This window comes from Carcharhinus amblyrhynchos, chromosome 8 (genome assembly GCF_965287045.1).
Source record: "Carcharhinus amblyrhynchos chromosome 8, sCarAmb.v2.hapA, whole genome shotgun sequence".
Classification (NCBI taxonomy): Eukaryota; Metazoa; Chordata; class Chondrichthyes; order Carcharhiniformes; family Carcharhinidae; genus Carcharhinus; species Carcharhinus amblyrhynchos.
This window is the reverse complement of record NC_137331.1, coordinates 49,528,527-49,542,542: the sequence shown is the minus strand read 5'-3', so window position 1 is coordinate 49,542,542 and position 14,016 is coordinate 49,528,527.

The following is a 14,016-nucleotide window of genomic DNA, read 5'->3' as shown; positions in this document are numbered from 1 at the left end:
TTTTCACTCAATGAATGTCCACAGGACACAGAACAGATGGAGGAATACCAAACCCCTACATCCTTACCAAGCACAAAAGTGATGTACTGGAGCTAGAGTGCCATTGGCCAGCTCATTCCTCTGGCCATGGTGCTTGTTGCTGTGGAGTTCACATAATGCTTACAACTTGCAGCATTCACAGGTACCAGACTGTCTGTAAATCCTGCCCAATTGGATAGATGGTTCCTGGGTGACAAGGGCTTTCCCTTGAAGAGATGTCTGAGATGATCCCAATCTGTCACCAAGAACTGGAGCAGAAGAGAGGTACAACAGGAGTCACATATCCACAAGGGAGGTGGTGGAGAGGACAGTGGGCTGTTGTATATGCTTGGACTGATCAAGGGGATCATTGCAATTATTGCCCGCAGAGACTACAGGCAGTTTGTTGGCCAGCCTGAGGTGTGTTTGCAACTCCCTGTTCACCATTGATGGACAGGCATCTAGCAGAGAGGTGAGGTGTCTTATTCATCTCTCAATTATTATAGTCACTATGCATTCTCTGTGGACTGAAGAGACAATGGAGAGATACTTCATAATGCTATCTGCATTGGAGCTTCAATGGCTACACTGTCTGTGACAATTCAATTTCAGATGAGAGGACCGCATTATGTTTCCAGTACCCATCTGCCATGCACACATCTGTGGCCTCACTCTTACTTTCATCTGAGACCCCTGCCTCACCACGGCCAGAGGAGTGAGCTGGTTAACGGCACTCTAACTCCAGTACATCGCTTTCGTGCTTGGTAAGGATGTAGAGATTTGGTACTCCTCCATCTGTTCTTTGTCCTTCCACAGGATTATGGCTTTTCTTCTCCTGACAGGGAACTATAGAGAGCTTCATTAATGCTCCTTCTCCCTGAAGACCCATTCTAGCTACCCCAACCCCACCACCCGGGCATTAAGTGGCACATTTCACCCTGCAATGCACTGGGGCCAATCGTGCTAACATCCCAGCCTTGACAGGGCAGGTTTTAGTTACAGTTGGCACACACACACACACACACACACACACACACACACACACACACACTTAAACCCCTGAACATCCTGAGGAACAATCTCCACACAGGTTCAGCACTTACCTTTGCTGATTGCAGATGATCTTTGAACTTTTCACGACACTGAAGGCACATGTGGCACATCATGCCACACCCACTGACCTGGGCGGTGACCTCTGTCCAGGCCTTTTTGTCAGGAAAGGTGGCCTTCTCTTGCCATCCCTGGGTATTAAGATTCGCCACCTGGCACTGACCTCCTTACCCTATAGTTCCAGGCACTCATCTGATAAACAGGAGTGCCCCCCAGACTTGCCCTCCCACCTTTCATGGCCACCAGGTGCTGAGGCTACTGCCAGACAACCGGAAATTTCTTAAAGAACAAAAGAACAAATACTGCGCAGGAACAGGCCCTTCGGCCCTCCAAGCCTGCACCGATCATGTGTTCCTAACGAGACCATCCGTTTGTATCCCTCTATTCCCAGTCTGTTCATGTGGCTATCTAAATAATCTATCTATCTATCTATCTTACTATGGTTGCAGACAGCTGCCTCAGCCTCCTCAACCCCTGGCACCCTTCAGGGAGCTGCTCAGGGAGCAGATTTTTAACCCCCCTACCCACCAGGTCCCCATTGGACACAATGCCCAACATGTTCCTACCATCTGAATTAATCAAGGGTAAGTGCAGAGATAGCATAGACCAATCAGAGAGGTGTAATCAGTGCCTGTTCCTCAGGTTGAAACTAAAACCTGGTGTTGTCAGACTTTTTACCTCAGGACATTCAGAGATCTAAGGATATGGATGTCAACTGTCACTGAAGCAACAGTTGCACTTCAGAGTGGGTGGGTCTTACATGGCCACCCAGCAAAATATCACATGAACAACGTGGCCTTGACTGGGAGTGGGTTTGACATTCACTTCCGGTGTATCCCAAGAGTTAAATTCAGACTATGGTTTTGTTCGAACATAAAGATGGCAGCCTGAGTTGTAATTGCTGAATTTAAACCTTTTTTGAGTCTCCAAAGCTGACAAAGAAGCCCGCAATTACACAGTGTAATTAAAACAAATACAATTCCTTGAACCCAGACATTTTGGTACCTTTAAGGAATTAAGTCATAACACAAGTTCCTTACAAACAGCTGCCTTAACTGTTAATTATCCCACAAGTAGAAATTCAAACGGAACTATTTAAAATATGGTCAAGATAAAAATCCGTAAATGTTATTTCAAGCCAATATAAAACCCTGAAAATTAGTGGTATCAAAATCTTAATCCTTTGTCATGGAAAAACACTCCAAGGTATTTCACAACAGTGTGATCTGAAAACAGAACAATGCAAATACAGGGATGTGAGGAGAGCTGTCTGAAACATTGGTCAAATACATGGACTTTTAAGAAAAGTTTTGGGGAGGAAAGAAATGTGAAGAGACAGCAGGATTTAGCGGTTGAATTTCTCAGTGTGGATCTCGGTAACCGGCCTATGGTAGGGTGAAGTCAAGGACAATGTGCAAGAGACCAGATTTAGAAGAATGGAAAGTATTTTTGGGGGATTGAGAGGTGCAGCTTCCAGGCAGATAAACGGGGGGTAGATGCCCAACAGACTTGCCCTCCCGTCTTTCGTGGCCACCTGATGCCAAGAGTTGAGATAAGGGATCTATCTACCATTAAGGATGATCATTTAAAATTCGAGATGTCAGAGAGCCGGGAACTAGCACAGATCAGCAAGGACAGGGGAGATGGGTGAGCCAGACTAGGGGGAAAGGGTAGGATACAGAGGGTCGAGCTTGGATCTCAATTTTCCAGAGAATGGAATGTGTTTGCTGGCCAGGGCGGCACTGGAACAGTCAAGTCTGGCTGTGACAATGGCTGAGGTTAGGAATTCAGCAGCAAATAGGCTGAGGTAGAACAGCGATGGTTGACTTTAAGGAGATGGAAATAGTCTTTGTAATGATAAGAATATGAGTTCAGAAGCTGAGCTTAGTCGAGTGGAAGGCTAAAATTGCAAACAGTCTGGTTTAGCCTGAAGCAATAGCTGGAGAGGGGGGTTGAGCACAGAGTTTGCACTGGGGGCCAAAGTTAACGGACTTGGTCTTCAGAATGGAATGAATAGTGATTCATCAAGATTGATGAATAGCCAACCTAACGACACAGATTCAGTTAAGGGGTAATCTGAGGTGGGGGAGAGTTAGAGCTGGGTTCCAAAAGGATAAAAATGTTGCAAAGAGGCAGCATGTAGATGAGGAAGAAGAAGAGTTCTGGAATTGATCTTTGGGTGATTCTAAAGCGAATCTGCTGCAGCAGAGAGCGACCAGATTGAAACAGATTCTTTAGCTATGATTCAAAGTGGAACTAGCCTATTGTAGTCCCACTAAACTGTGCAGTAAGGAGAGGCACTGGAAAGAATGGTGTAGTGAAATGCATCAAAGATTGCAGAGAGATCAAGGACAACATAAAGGAGTAATGCAACATGGCGAACTTCATACAGATGTCATTTCAAACTTTCATTGAAACACCTCTGGGGCATGAACAGAAACCTAACTGGAGACATGTCAAAATGGGCAAGAATTTGGGAGGTGAATAAGTGTTCAAGAGCTTTGGAAAATGAAGCAGTTAGTGCAGAGATTTGCAGGTTCATTTTTCTTGAGAAGATAATGGCAATGGTTTTGAAAGGGAGAAGAGAGAATTTTTTTTCTGTATCCGATAGCACAGGGGCCAGGAAGTGAAGTTGGGTGGTCAGTGGTTTAGATGAAATACAGATGAATTGCATTGAGGAGATGAACTCAGAAAGGCCATGAGGAGAGATCAAAGAGAAATGACTGAAAAAGGTGATTAAGGGAGTCTTGGGATTGCTTAGTAGGCAAATGAATGAGAAAAGCATTGAAGTAGAAGTCTCTGTCTCATAGATCCACGAGCATTTGTTGTGTATGAAAATCAGCTTTTCTTCATTTCTTTGCTCCTCTCTTCCTGCAGTTGATCACCCATATTCAGAGCTGTGCTTACAATCCGATACATTGAGGCACAGGGTCCCACCAGTAGGACAGCCCCTTGCTGGCTGGTGGCTGTGTGGCCACCAATCAGAGCGTGATAACTCTGCATTTGCTGATAGACTTATTTGTATTTCTTGAGCCTATCGGTAAGCAATGCAGAGCAACATTAGTTTCTGATTGGTCGAGTCCCCTCAGAATGTGCGACTCAATTAGAGTCATATTTTACTCAATCCCCAAAGAAAATCCTGGGATTTGGATCACGATGTGCACCAGCAACAGATGGGAAGGTGTGGATGCTGCAACCTGTCAAAAGATTTTAAAAAGGCAATTCCAACAATTCAGGCAGCAAAAAGTTGTGGCCCTTCCCTTGCCAATGCTGTGCCTGGTTTCCATACCCCTGTCCAGCTTGCTCTGAGCAGCTCTGACCGGCTCCCAGTCCCTCCTTCACCACTGTGTCTCTCTGAACCACTGAGCCAAGATGGCGGTGAGTGTTTGGCTTCAGCTGATGACTCCCAACCCAGCATAGCCGAATGGATGACAAGAGTCTCAATGATTTCTTCGCCAAAAGGAACGAGAAGAATAAGACACACAAAATCAAAATAGCCAAGGCAGTGCCTCCTGCTGAGCTGGCCAAAGCCGCAGTGTCGATTGAGACCCTCGCTCCACATCCAGTCACGCCCATCACCAGTGCCACCGCCATCTCCCTCACATTGATAGCAGGGGCTCCAGTCAAAGTCTCACCTGTATCAGTCCCCAGAGAAAGTGAAGAAGGAGCAGATGGCAAAGGGTGAATGTCGGGATCCCCAACAGGAGCAGGTCAGGGAGGATGAAGAATGGAAGGAGTTTGACTTGAGCAAAAGGAAACTGACTTTGAGCAATTCATTGAACAGTGAGTCAGTCTGGACTGAAAGTCACAGCCATCCCAGATCGGTGACTCAGGGACAGGGTGGCGCAGAAGTGACATGGAACCGGTCAGAGTCACCCAAAAGGTGATTAACGTGGCTTGAGAATCCATGTCTTACAAATCAGTGATGAAAGAGAGGAAGAAGACGATGAGAAGAATTAAAGAGGATGGAGGTGAGAATATCATGTCTAGAAAAGGTGACATAAGAACATAAGAAATAGGAGCAGGAGTAGGCCATCCAGCCCCTCGAGCCTGCTCCGCCATTCAATAAGATCATGGCTGATCTGAAGTGGATCAGTTCCACTTTCCCGCTTTCTCCCCATAACCCTTAATTCCCTTGTCTGTCAAAAACCTATCCACCCATGACTTAAATATATTTAGCGAGGTAGCCTCCACCACTTCAACGGGCAGAGAATTCCAGAGATTCACCACCCTTTGAGTGACAAGACAGTCAGGCCTGGGAACAGAGTAATTCCAGCACCAACACATGTCGCTGAGGTTGTAGAAACCTCAGAATCAAAACTAGTTGCCATTTATGGACTTCCTGCAGCTGCATGTTGTAATGTCAGAGGGACAACCAGAGATTTACAATGGTTCACATTTTTATCCCTACAAGCTTCTGCAAAGCATGTAGAAACCAGAAAAGACAAAGAAATGGAAAAGACCATTGATATGGTGAAATACAACAACAGATCCAGAAAGGATAAATCAGTCCATTCAGCTGGAACTTGTTAGCCAGTTTGCTCTTGGGGAGCAGTAAATGTTGGTGCATATTTTACAGACTGGTGCTCTGTATTCCATCTCAGGTAGCTAATCTACATAGAGCCCATCTGTCTTCACTCCACAATACCAGAGAGATATTTAATTGACCTGATATAGGCTTCTCTGGGCAAATGAGGCATCTGCAAGGCACCATGGGAATTTGAAGCTTGAAGCACAATGACTGTTGTCATATGTTCCGGACTGGATCTGATAAAGATCATGAATGAAGTGTCAGTCACTCATGGAGCAACGTTTTTGGATAAAGGTTAAAAAAGCAGCCATTAAGTGGCCCATTTGTTTATAGTCCTGCTTCCTATTTGAATGTTGAGTCTTTCAAAGTTGACGAGCTCCCAGACCAGCCAATGGCTGCTTTTATCAACCAATGCTAGTTTATGAAGGAAGAGGTGGGCAGGATCCCAATCAGAGAGGTCAGCATCCGAGGGACCCTCTTCATCCCACCAAGTAGGACCTGATCTTAACATCAACTTTATTTTGAGTTTTCCTCACCCTGTGCTTTCTAATGCTATTGATATCTCAACATTAGGCTGGCCCTAGACTGGATACAAAATGCTCGGACACAATAATTCTAAACGATGTCTTATTGCTCGTCATGCCATTCGATCAGCCAGGGAAACCAGTAAGATCACGGGCCTAGTTTCTTACCTCTTGTGATCTTACCATGATGGCCTCGGCAGTGGGACCTGAGGCCATTGAGGCACTGTCCCTTAGGTACACTGGCATTGCCAGCCTGGCTCTCTGGTAATGCCTACTGTGCACCATGGCAGTGCCCAATGGGCAATGGGCAGCGCCAAGAGGCAGGGCCAATGGGAAGGCGATGGGGCCTAAGGGGAGGGGTGGAGCCTGAAGGGGAGGCAGAGCATGGGAGCTGTGCACTTTGCTTCAGGGATTGCTAGGGTGGTGGTCAACTGGGGGGATGGAGGTCAACCAGTTGAGGGGGAGGGGGGATGCTACGAATGGGGTGGGCAAGGGAGTGACAATCTTCCAGTGCACGCACTAGCAGTCCGCAGCCGGCTTCCTGACATGAAGAGATTCCGTCCACTCCCCCTTCTGATGAGAATCACATTTTGCTTCTTTTCTTTTCTAAGTGTCATAAGATTTAATGTTTTCCATCGCTCAAAAAATGGGTTGGAATCTCTTGTTTTCACGTTCATTTGACACTTGGATTTTTTTGATAAGATCATTCCCTGTGTCTTTGCACAAATGGACTCTTTACTGTAACAAGCATCTTCTCAAAATTAAAGTTTTTCCTTTCGGGAGGGTTATGTAAATAATTATATTTGACATGGGAAGCAACAGAATTTGAGTTTAAAGATTTCACATTTTTAACAGAATATGAAATGGATTTTAACTGTTTTCCAAAGCCTGATTTTTTTTTGCACATTACATCGTAGCCTGGCTTGAGTTTACACATATGAACGAGCATCTACCAACACAAGTTACTTTTTAGAAAGCTTTTCAAACTACTTATAAATGTCTAGATCATCACATTTCACAATATTAACTGGAAGCATGAAGTACTGGTCTGAGTAGAAAATTTCCATTAATTTTTAAGAAGTGAACATTAAGACCAATAACTATTTAGCATTTGAAATACAAATGTCACTGGGGACAGGCTGTGAGGTCACTGGGAGGCCCCGAAATGAAGATGAGTGTGGGGCCCGCAGAGTGTGAATTCATCATGAGCAGCTCAGTGACACAGTGGTTAGCACTGCAGTCTCACAATACCAGGAATCTGGGTTCGATTCCCGGCTTGGGTCACTGTCTGTGTGGAGTTTGCACATTCTCCCAGTGTTTGCATGGGTTTCCTCCAGGTGCTCCGGTTTCCAACCAGAGTCCAAAGATGTGCAGGTTAGGGGGGTTGACCGTGCAAAATTGCCCCTTAGTGCCAGGGGGACTAGCTAGGGTAAATGAATGGGGTTATGGGGATAGGGCCTGGGTGGGATTGTGGTTGTTGCAGACTTGATGGGCCAAGCGGCCTCCTTCTGCACTGTGGGACTCCATGCTTCACAGCTCATATTCCATTACAGTGGCAGCACTGGCCTCCATCCAGTAGTTCATACACACAGCTACTCATTGTACACAAGTACCGATTGTTTGACAATATAAATCAACATGGACGTTCTGACTGCTATCCTATCCTTTTCCCACACTCAAACACACACACCTTCCCACAGTGATCAAATGCTGGGATCTCCGCCACTTCCTCCCCAATGTAACCTGACCCCTGGCACTTCAGCCAAGATCAGTTAACTTTACAGAGACCAGAGGGAACAAACCTTGGACTTCCCTGATCTAAATAGCTCAATGTGAAACTAACAGCACAATTATCCATTGAGGGAGGTATCAGGCAATGGGGAAGTTTATTCTTTTTGTTTTTAACTTAAGTTCTAACATTTAATTTGTGTAGATCTAAACATTTGTTAAGGCTTACAAAAATAATGCTGAGAGTTCTACCCTGCTCCATATGGTAAAGATTGAAGACAATACATTCAGAAGTGGACTAAACTTCCTGTTACAATCTTAAACTGTTTACATGAACCAGGCATTCACAAGTTCCCACACCCATGTCACTTCCTTTAAATTGTATTTCCATTTTACATTCTCTGCTTAATTGTGTTGCATCTTTTTTTAAACCTAGTTCCAAGGAACGGACCCCCTATTCACTTACAAAACTCCTTGTTTCAGTAATGACCTAATGGAAGGAGCGATAGTAAACAGCAAACAGAATTACAAAGGTCACCTAATCCCTAATCCCATCAATTGTCCCAGCTCAGCAACCTTGCTCTTAGAATTCAAGCAGAGGTGTTTACAACAGCTTGTGTAAACAGTTTATCTTTCACATTTCTCCTGCTGTTCTGTTGAGAAAAGTGGACCGTCTAATATCTTACTCACTGGTATGTGTGTATAAGTGATTGCAGCAGCCTATTCAGCGGCAGAGGGTGCCACAAGCAAATCTGATACTGTCGGGTCTCACGTTAACTCACACACTTTCCAACAGAGGTTACTGAACAACAATCAGGAGCAGAAATCTTGACAAATTTGATGTTGCCAATACTCAAGTTGATTGTGGTGCTATCATTAATGTCGGAAGCAAGATTAGTTAGCTCAACACAGATCAAACATTGGAACCTTTCTAGTCTGCCTGCCTCAACTACATACTGTGTAGTAACCCACTGCAGCATGAGGGCATGTTCCATGTACAGACGTGGCTCCCACGTTTTTCTGATTCTCAACACATCTGGCAACGGAAGTTTCCTGTGGGAAAAGGGAGATGCTGCACCAACTGTCAGCTTTCAGTGGTCTGTCAATCAAGAATGGAACCAAGCTAGCAGGATTGTGTCATGTAGCAGATTTCCTGCTGCTTTCATGTCCTGAGAATGGATCCTACTGGCCACAGGCAAAATACTAGAGTCTAATAAAAGGAGCAATGGAAATCAGGCCCACAGGGACTGTGTGATGGATGGCATGGTACACTCCAGACAACTGGTGCCTGAACATTTTAAATGGGATCCCTTACAAAAGAGGCAGTTTTAACGTTTTCAGCATTATTTGATTGGTCGCTTTCTGGCTTAACCAATATGAAGTCACCCAATGCACTACTCCCTCAAACTGGTTACCAGCATGCGTCCATTTAACTTTTCTAAATTAGCTAACCTCACACTTGCTTGCAGAAACTCCAGGCATCTTAGGATCTTCTCACAACAGTGCATCATACTTCAAGCTCCACTATAGTTCGAGTAGCAAAGTGGGAACACAAAGATTGAGGGTCCTAATCCTTTCCTAGCTGTGAACTGTAAGCTGAAGTTGATTGATTCTACTGCTCTAAAGAACATTATTAACAAAACATTCAGATCATCACACTTCTCCCACTCAGCCATTATAGACAAGACATTTTACTCATATTATCCAAAAGCATTGGCACTGGTTGGTGTAGTGGGCTCTATTGGGTGAAAGAAAATCTAATCGCAGTGTAAGTCTTTTTCCTTAGGTAGGATTCAATCCCATTAACAGGTCCAGGCAGCGGGTGACCTAGGGGTTATCTGACCCAACTTCTTGCCCTTCTACTGTAGTTATATTTGCAGCTGGGTGTACCTGGAGAGGGTGCATGCAGTTGTCCAAGGGCACCCTCAAAGCCTTCTTTGCCTTTTGAGCACCACAGGGACTGGGATGTATCATCAACCCCATCAACCAAACTTTGATTCATTGTTTAAAGTTTCCTCTCTGCTTTCTTTTTTGTTTCGAGTGGTTACCTTCCTTTTTGGAGGGTTGCTCTTTTTGTTTTGTCCCTCAGTTTGTTTATTTTAGTTTAAAAAAGAATGTAGGATGCAAATGTGTACAGCTAAGAGCTGACTCAGAGCTCCTGCATTCGCAGTGTGAATTATCTGCACCACAGGAAATTCATGGCAGAACATCAACAAGCCAAATCTTCCAACCTATTTCACAATGGATGACAAAACTATCAGCTTTGGGCCTGGAATTTCTGGACTTATGTTCCCCGCAGGAGTCTTTGCTCCTTAGTAGTGCAGGTATATGGTTTCAGCTTTTTGAAGTATGAAGCTTTAAAGTCAAAGGGTTACTGTTCACTTTAATGGGTTACTTGGAATGTAAACATGTAACAAACTTGCCCATTATTCTCTGATTAGGTTTTCCCATTTGTTTTTCCAGCTGCATTCATTACAACAGGCCAAATAGGCTCAGCCTACAAGATATTCATAAAAGGATGTTATTGCATCACAAAACTGCAAAGGCTTATTTGTTTTATTTAATGCACACCAGCAGGAGATCTTTCTCCCCCACATGAATTTGCCAAGGCCTTGGTGTGAACTTTAGAGCTTAGAACATCCAAGGCGCCACCACCAGAGTTCTGCCCAATGCTGAACAGATGTTTACTGCAAATTGGGTGGATGTGCACTGCAGGTCTATCCTCTCATCCTGCCTTTTATTGTCTCTACTCACCTTTCCCTTTGTGTCTTTTCTGAATGCACAGGGTGTGGGCATTGTAGGAAACTGGGCATGGATGGCCCCGGTAAAAGATTGCACAAAGTTTCCTCTGTTCGCCATACTTACCTATGGAACAGTTCACACTCTGTATCTCTTGCCACAAATGACAGAATGAATGCAGGGCTTGCTCCCACATCCCATGTTCTTGAATGTTGGACTGAGCTCCAACTCATGGGACCAATACTTTCTGAAAGAAGTATTCAGACTCACTTTGCAATGATGTTTGAGGGTATGAATGATAAATACTTTTGGTTGACATTGTGCTCTGTTTTGCTCTGTTTGACTACTCCTGCTGCTTCCCACCCTTCCCCCTCTGTAACTATTTGCAGCCAGGTTCCTAGAGATCCATGTATCATTTGTGATGCTTTTGCAATTCTGAGACTTTCCCCTTTTTGGAAAGTCTGATTCCGCTGCTTAAATCTCCTGCAGTAAGTGAAACACTGCAGCAGTCTTGTTTTCCCTTCCATCACACTGACAGATCCCACTAGAGAGTGGCAAAAATGCAGGGTGCCCTATCGAACATGCAGCTGAGAGATTACAGATGTTGAGATTGTACTTCCTCCGCTTCATTTCATTCAATAGCCCATCCAGCTGCCATCCCACTTATGGCATTCTTTCTTTCCTGAACTTTAAAATGGTTTTATGACACATGTAGATTATGTGTTCATGTGTATGTTGAGATGACCTGTACACAAGATGTAATTTGTCAGTAGTATGGAAGTTCTCCGCACAATCCGTAGCCACACACTCAGCATGTAAGAGCTGCTAACCAACTCTAAATAAATTATTAATGTTGGTAGTCCTTTGTCACCTTTCCCATGCAACCTAGGAACTTTATATGGTGTCAGGATTTGGCCCAGATTGCACAAGGACTTTGCTGCATCAACCTGTTCATCTTCAACAAAAACACTGTCCACACCTGGAAGAAGTATGAAAAAGAAAGGTGCATCGACTGTTATGCCAGTCTCTCCCACAAATCAAAGAAAGTACAAACATACACACTGTTGAAATTATAAGGCCTATCTGAACCCTTCATCTCCCAAGGGGAAGAAGGCCAAGAGAACGCTGAAGCACTATTAAATAAATTCAAATAGATACACACACCAGTAAAAAATATCATCTTGGACAGACTTGTTTTAACATCACTAACCAGAAACACAATGAGCCGGTATAATCATAGGACTCGACTTTGAAAATTCGGGCTTTTGTTTGGTAGTTTCACCGATGAATTCCTAAGGGACTGCATAGTGTGTGGAAAACACAGCAATGCTATATATGCCAGCAGTTTCTACAAGAAGAAAAAGGCATTATATTAGAATCTGCCATTAGTGCTTGCATGCTACATGAGCAATTGGAGAGAAGGATGAACTGAGCAGAAAACAGAAGTTTCCCTGGTAGAGAACACACTTTGTCCAAGCTGCAGCAGCTAGCATCCATAAACAAATAAGCATTTAACAAACATTGTAATAGCTGTGGCAAATAGAATCACTTTGCCAAGTGTTGCAGATCCAACCCATAGCAACTTACAGTGGAACAGTGGTTAACACTGCTGCTTCACAGTGCCAGAGGTTCAGGTTCGATTTCTGGCTTGGGTCACTATCTGTGTGAAGTTTGCACTTTCTCCCCATGTCTGTGTGTGTTTCCTCTGGGTGCTCCTGTTTCCTCCCACAGTCCCAAAAGACATGCTGGTTAGGTGCATTGGCCACGCTAAACTCTCCCTCACTGTACCGAACAGTTGCTGTGGTGTAGCGACTAGACAATTTTCACACTGACTTAATTTCAGTGTTAATGTAAGTCTACTTGCGACGCTAATAAATAAACTTAAAACTTAACTTGTCACTACCACATGTCACGTTGCAGCCCTACCAAGGTTCAGAACACAAACAGAGTGAATGAGCTGGAGACAAATCAAATCAACCAGCACACTGAGCCTCTCAAAACATTCTACTGCAAAAATGCTGACTTTATCACAGGGAAAGGTGAAATATTTGCAATGTTAAACGTTGCCCACAATTGACACAAGAGCAAAATGTAAAGTTCTGCCAAAGCCAAATCTACAAGAAATTGATCCCTTTGCGGCGTTAGATTTCACCAAAAAGGTAAATCTTATCACATATGGTGGGAAAACCATTCACTCGGAAGATGTAACCACCCTACACCACATTCAGGGCAAGTTCCACTTCCACACAGTTGACCAAGGTGTAAAACTGCTGTTGAGTCTCCAATCCAGCATCGGCTGGAGCTAATCCAACTGAGCCAGATGGACCCACTCTGCAGCACCAAACCCCAGAGATACCATCCACCCAGTGGACAACAACCCAGGTTCATCTCCACCGCAGCCAACTGGCACAATTACACACTCAGCGTGCCTGAAGAGACCAAACTCCAAGCTCAAAGACTATGTACTGACTTAGTGTGTAAATGGGCTGTTTTCTTTGCAAATCAAGGGCAGAAGCATTTGAGGACTTTGCGCCAGATTTGGTGGTCCAGGTCTGTGCTCTATGCATTGTAAATAGTTAATATTCAGTTATCGCCATCCAACATTGTCATACGCGTGAGAGTACAGGTTGCCACAACTAAAATGGGAAAGCTGTAGACTGTGTGTTCATGTGTATGTTGTGATGATCTGTACACAGCTGTGACGTGTCAGTAGTGTGGGAGTTCTCCCCAGCATAGGCACACACTCAGCATGTAAGAGCTGCTGAAGGACTGCTAAGTACACCATTTATGTTTGTTAGTCCTTTGTCATCAGTTCCGTGCAACCCAACAACTTTGCAACACACGTCCCTGGAAATTGCTGCAGATTTTTGAATCCTACAGTAACATCCTATTTCCCAACCCCAACAGGCAAACTCCCAGGAATGTTTGTGCATCAGCATGACCTCAGAAACGAACAAGAGTTCAGTGTTAATGTTTGTGCCCCAACAGAAAATCCAAGCAATTAGTTTCCCATGAAAATGTAGGTTCACTGCCTGTGTTTGTAGGTGGTGGGAAATGGCTACTTTTCCTCTGGTAGGGTGACCTCACATGCCTGTCTGTCATTCCGACCAAAATTGCTCCCACTCTCCCTCATGAAAACAAAAATAGAGCAGCATTCCCACAGGAGAATCCGTTGCCCAAATTTTTAGTACCTGACCAAAGTGAATCAGAGTTCATTTATTAAGTGTCACAAGAAGCCTTATATTAACATTGCAATGAAGTTACTGTGAAAATCCTCAGGTCGTCACACTCCAGCGCCTGTTCAGGTACACTGAGGGAGAATTTAGCGTGGCCAATTCACCTAACATTCTTCAACTGTGGGAGGAA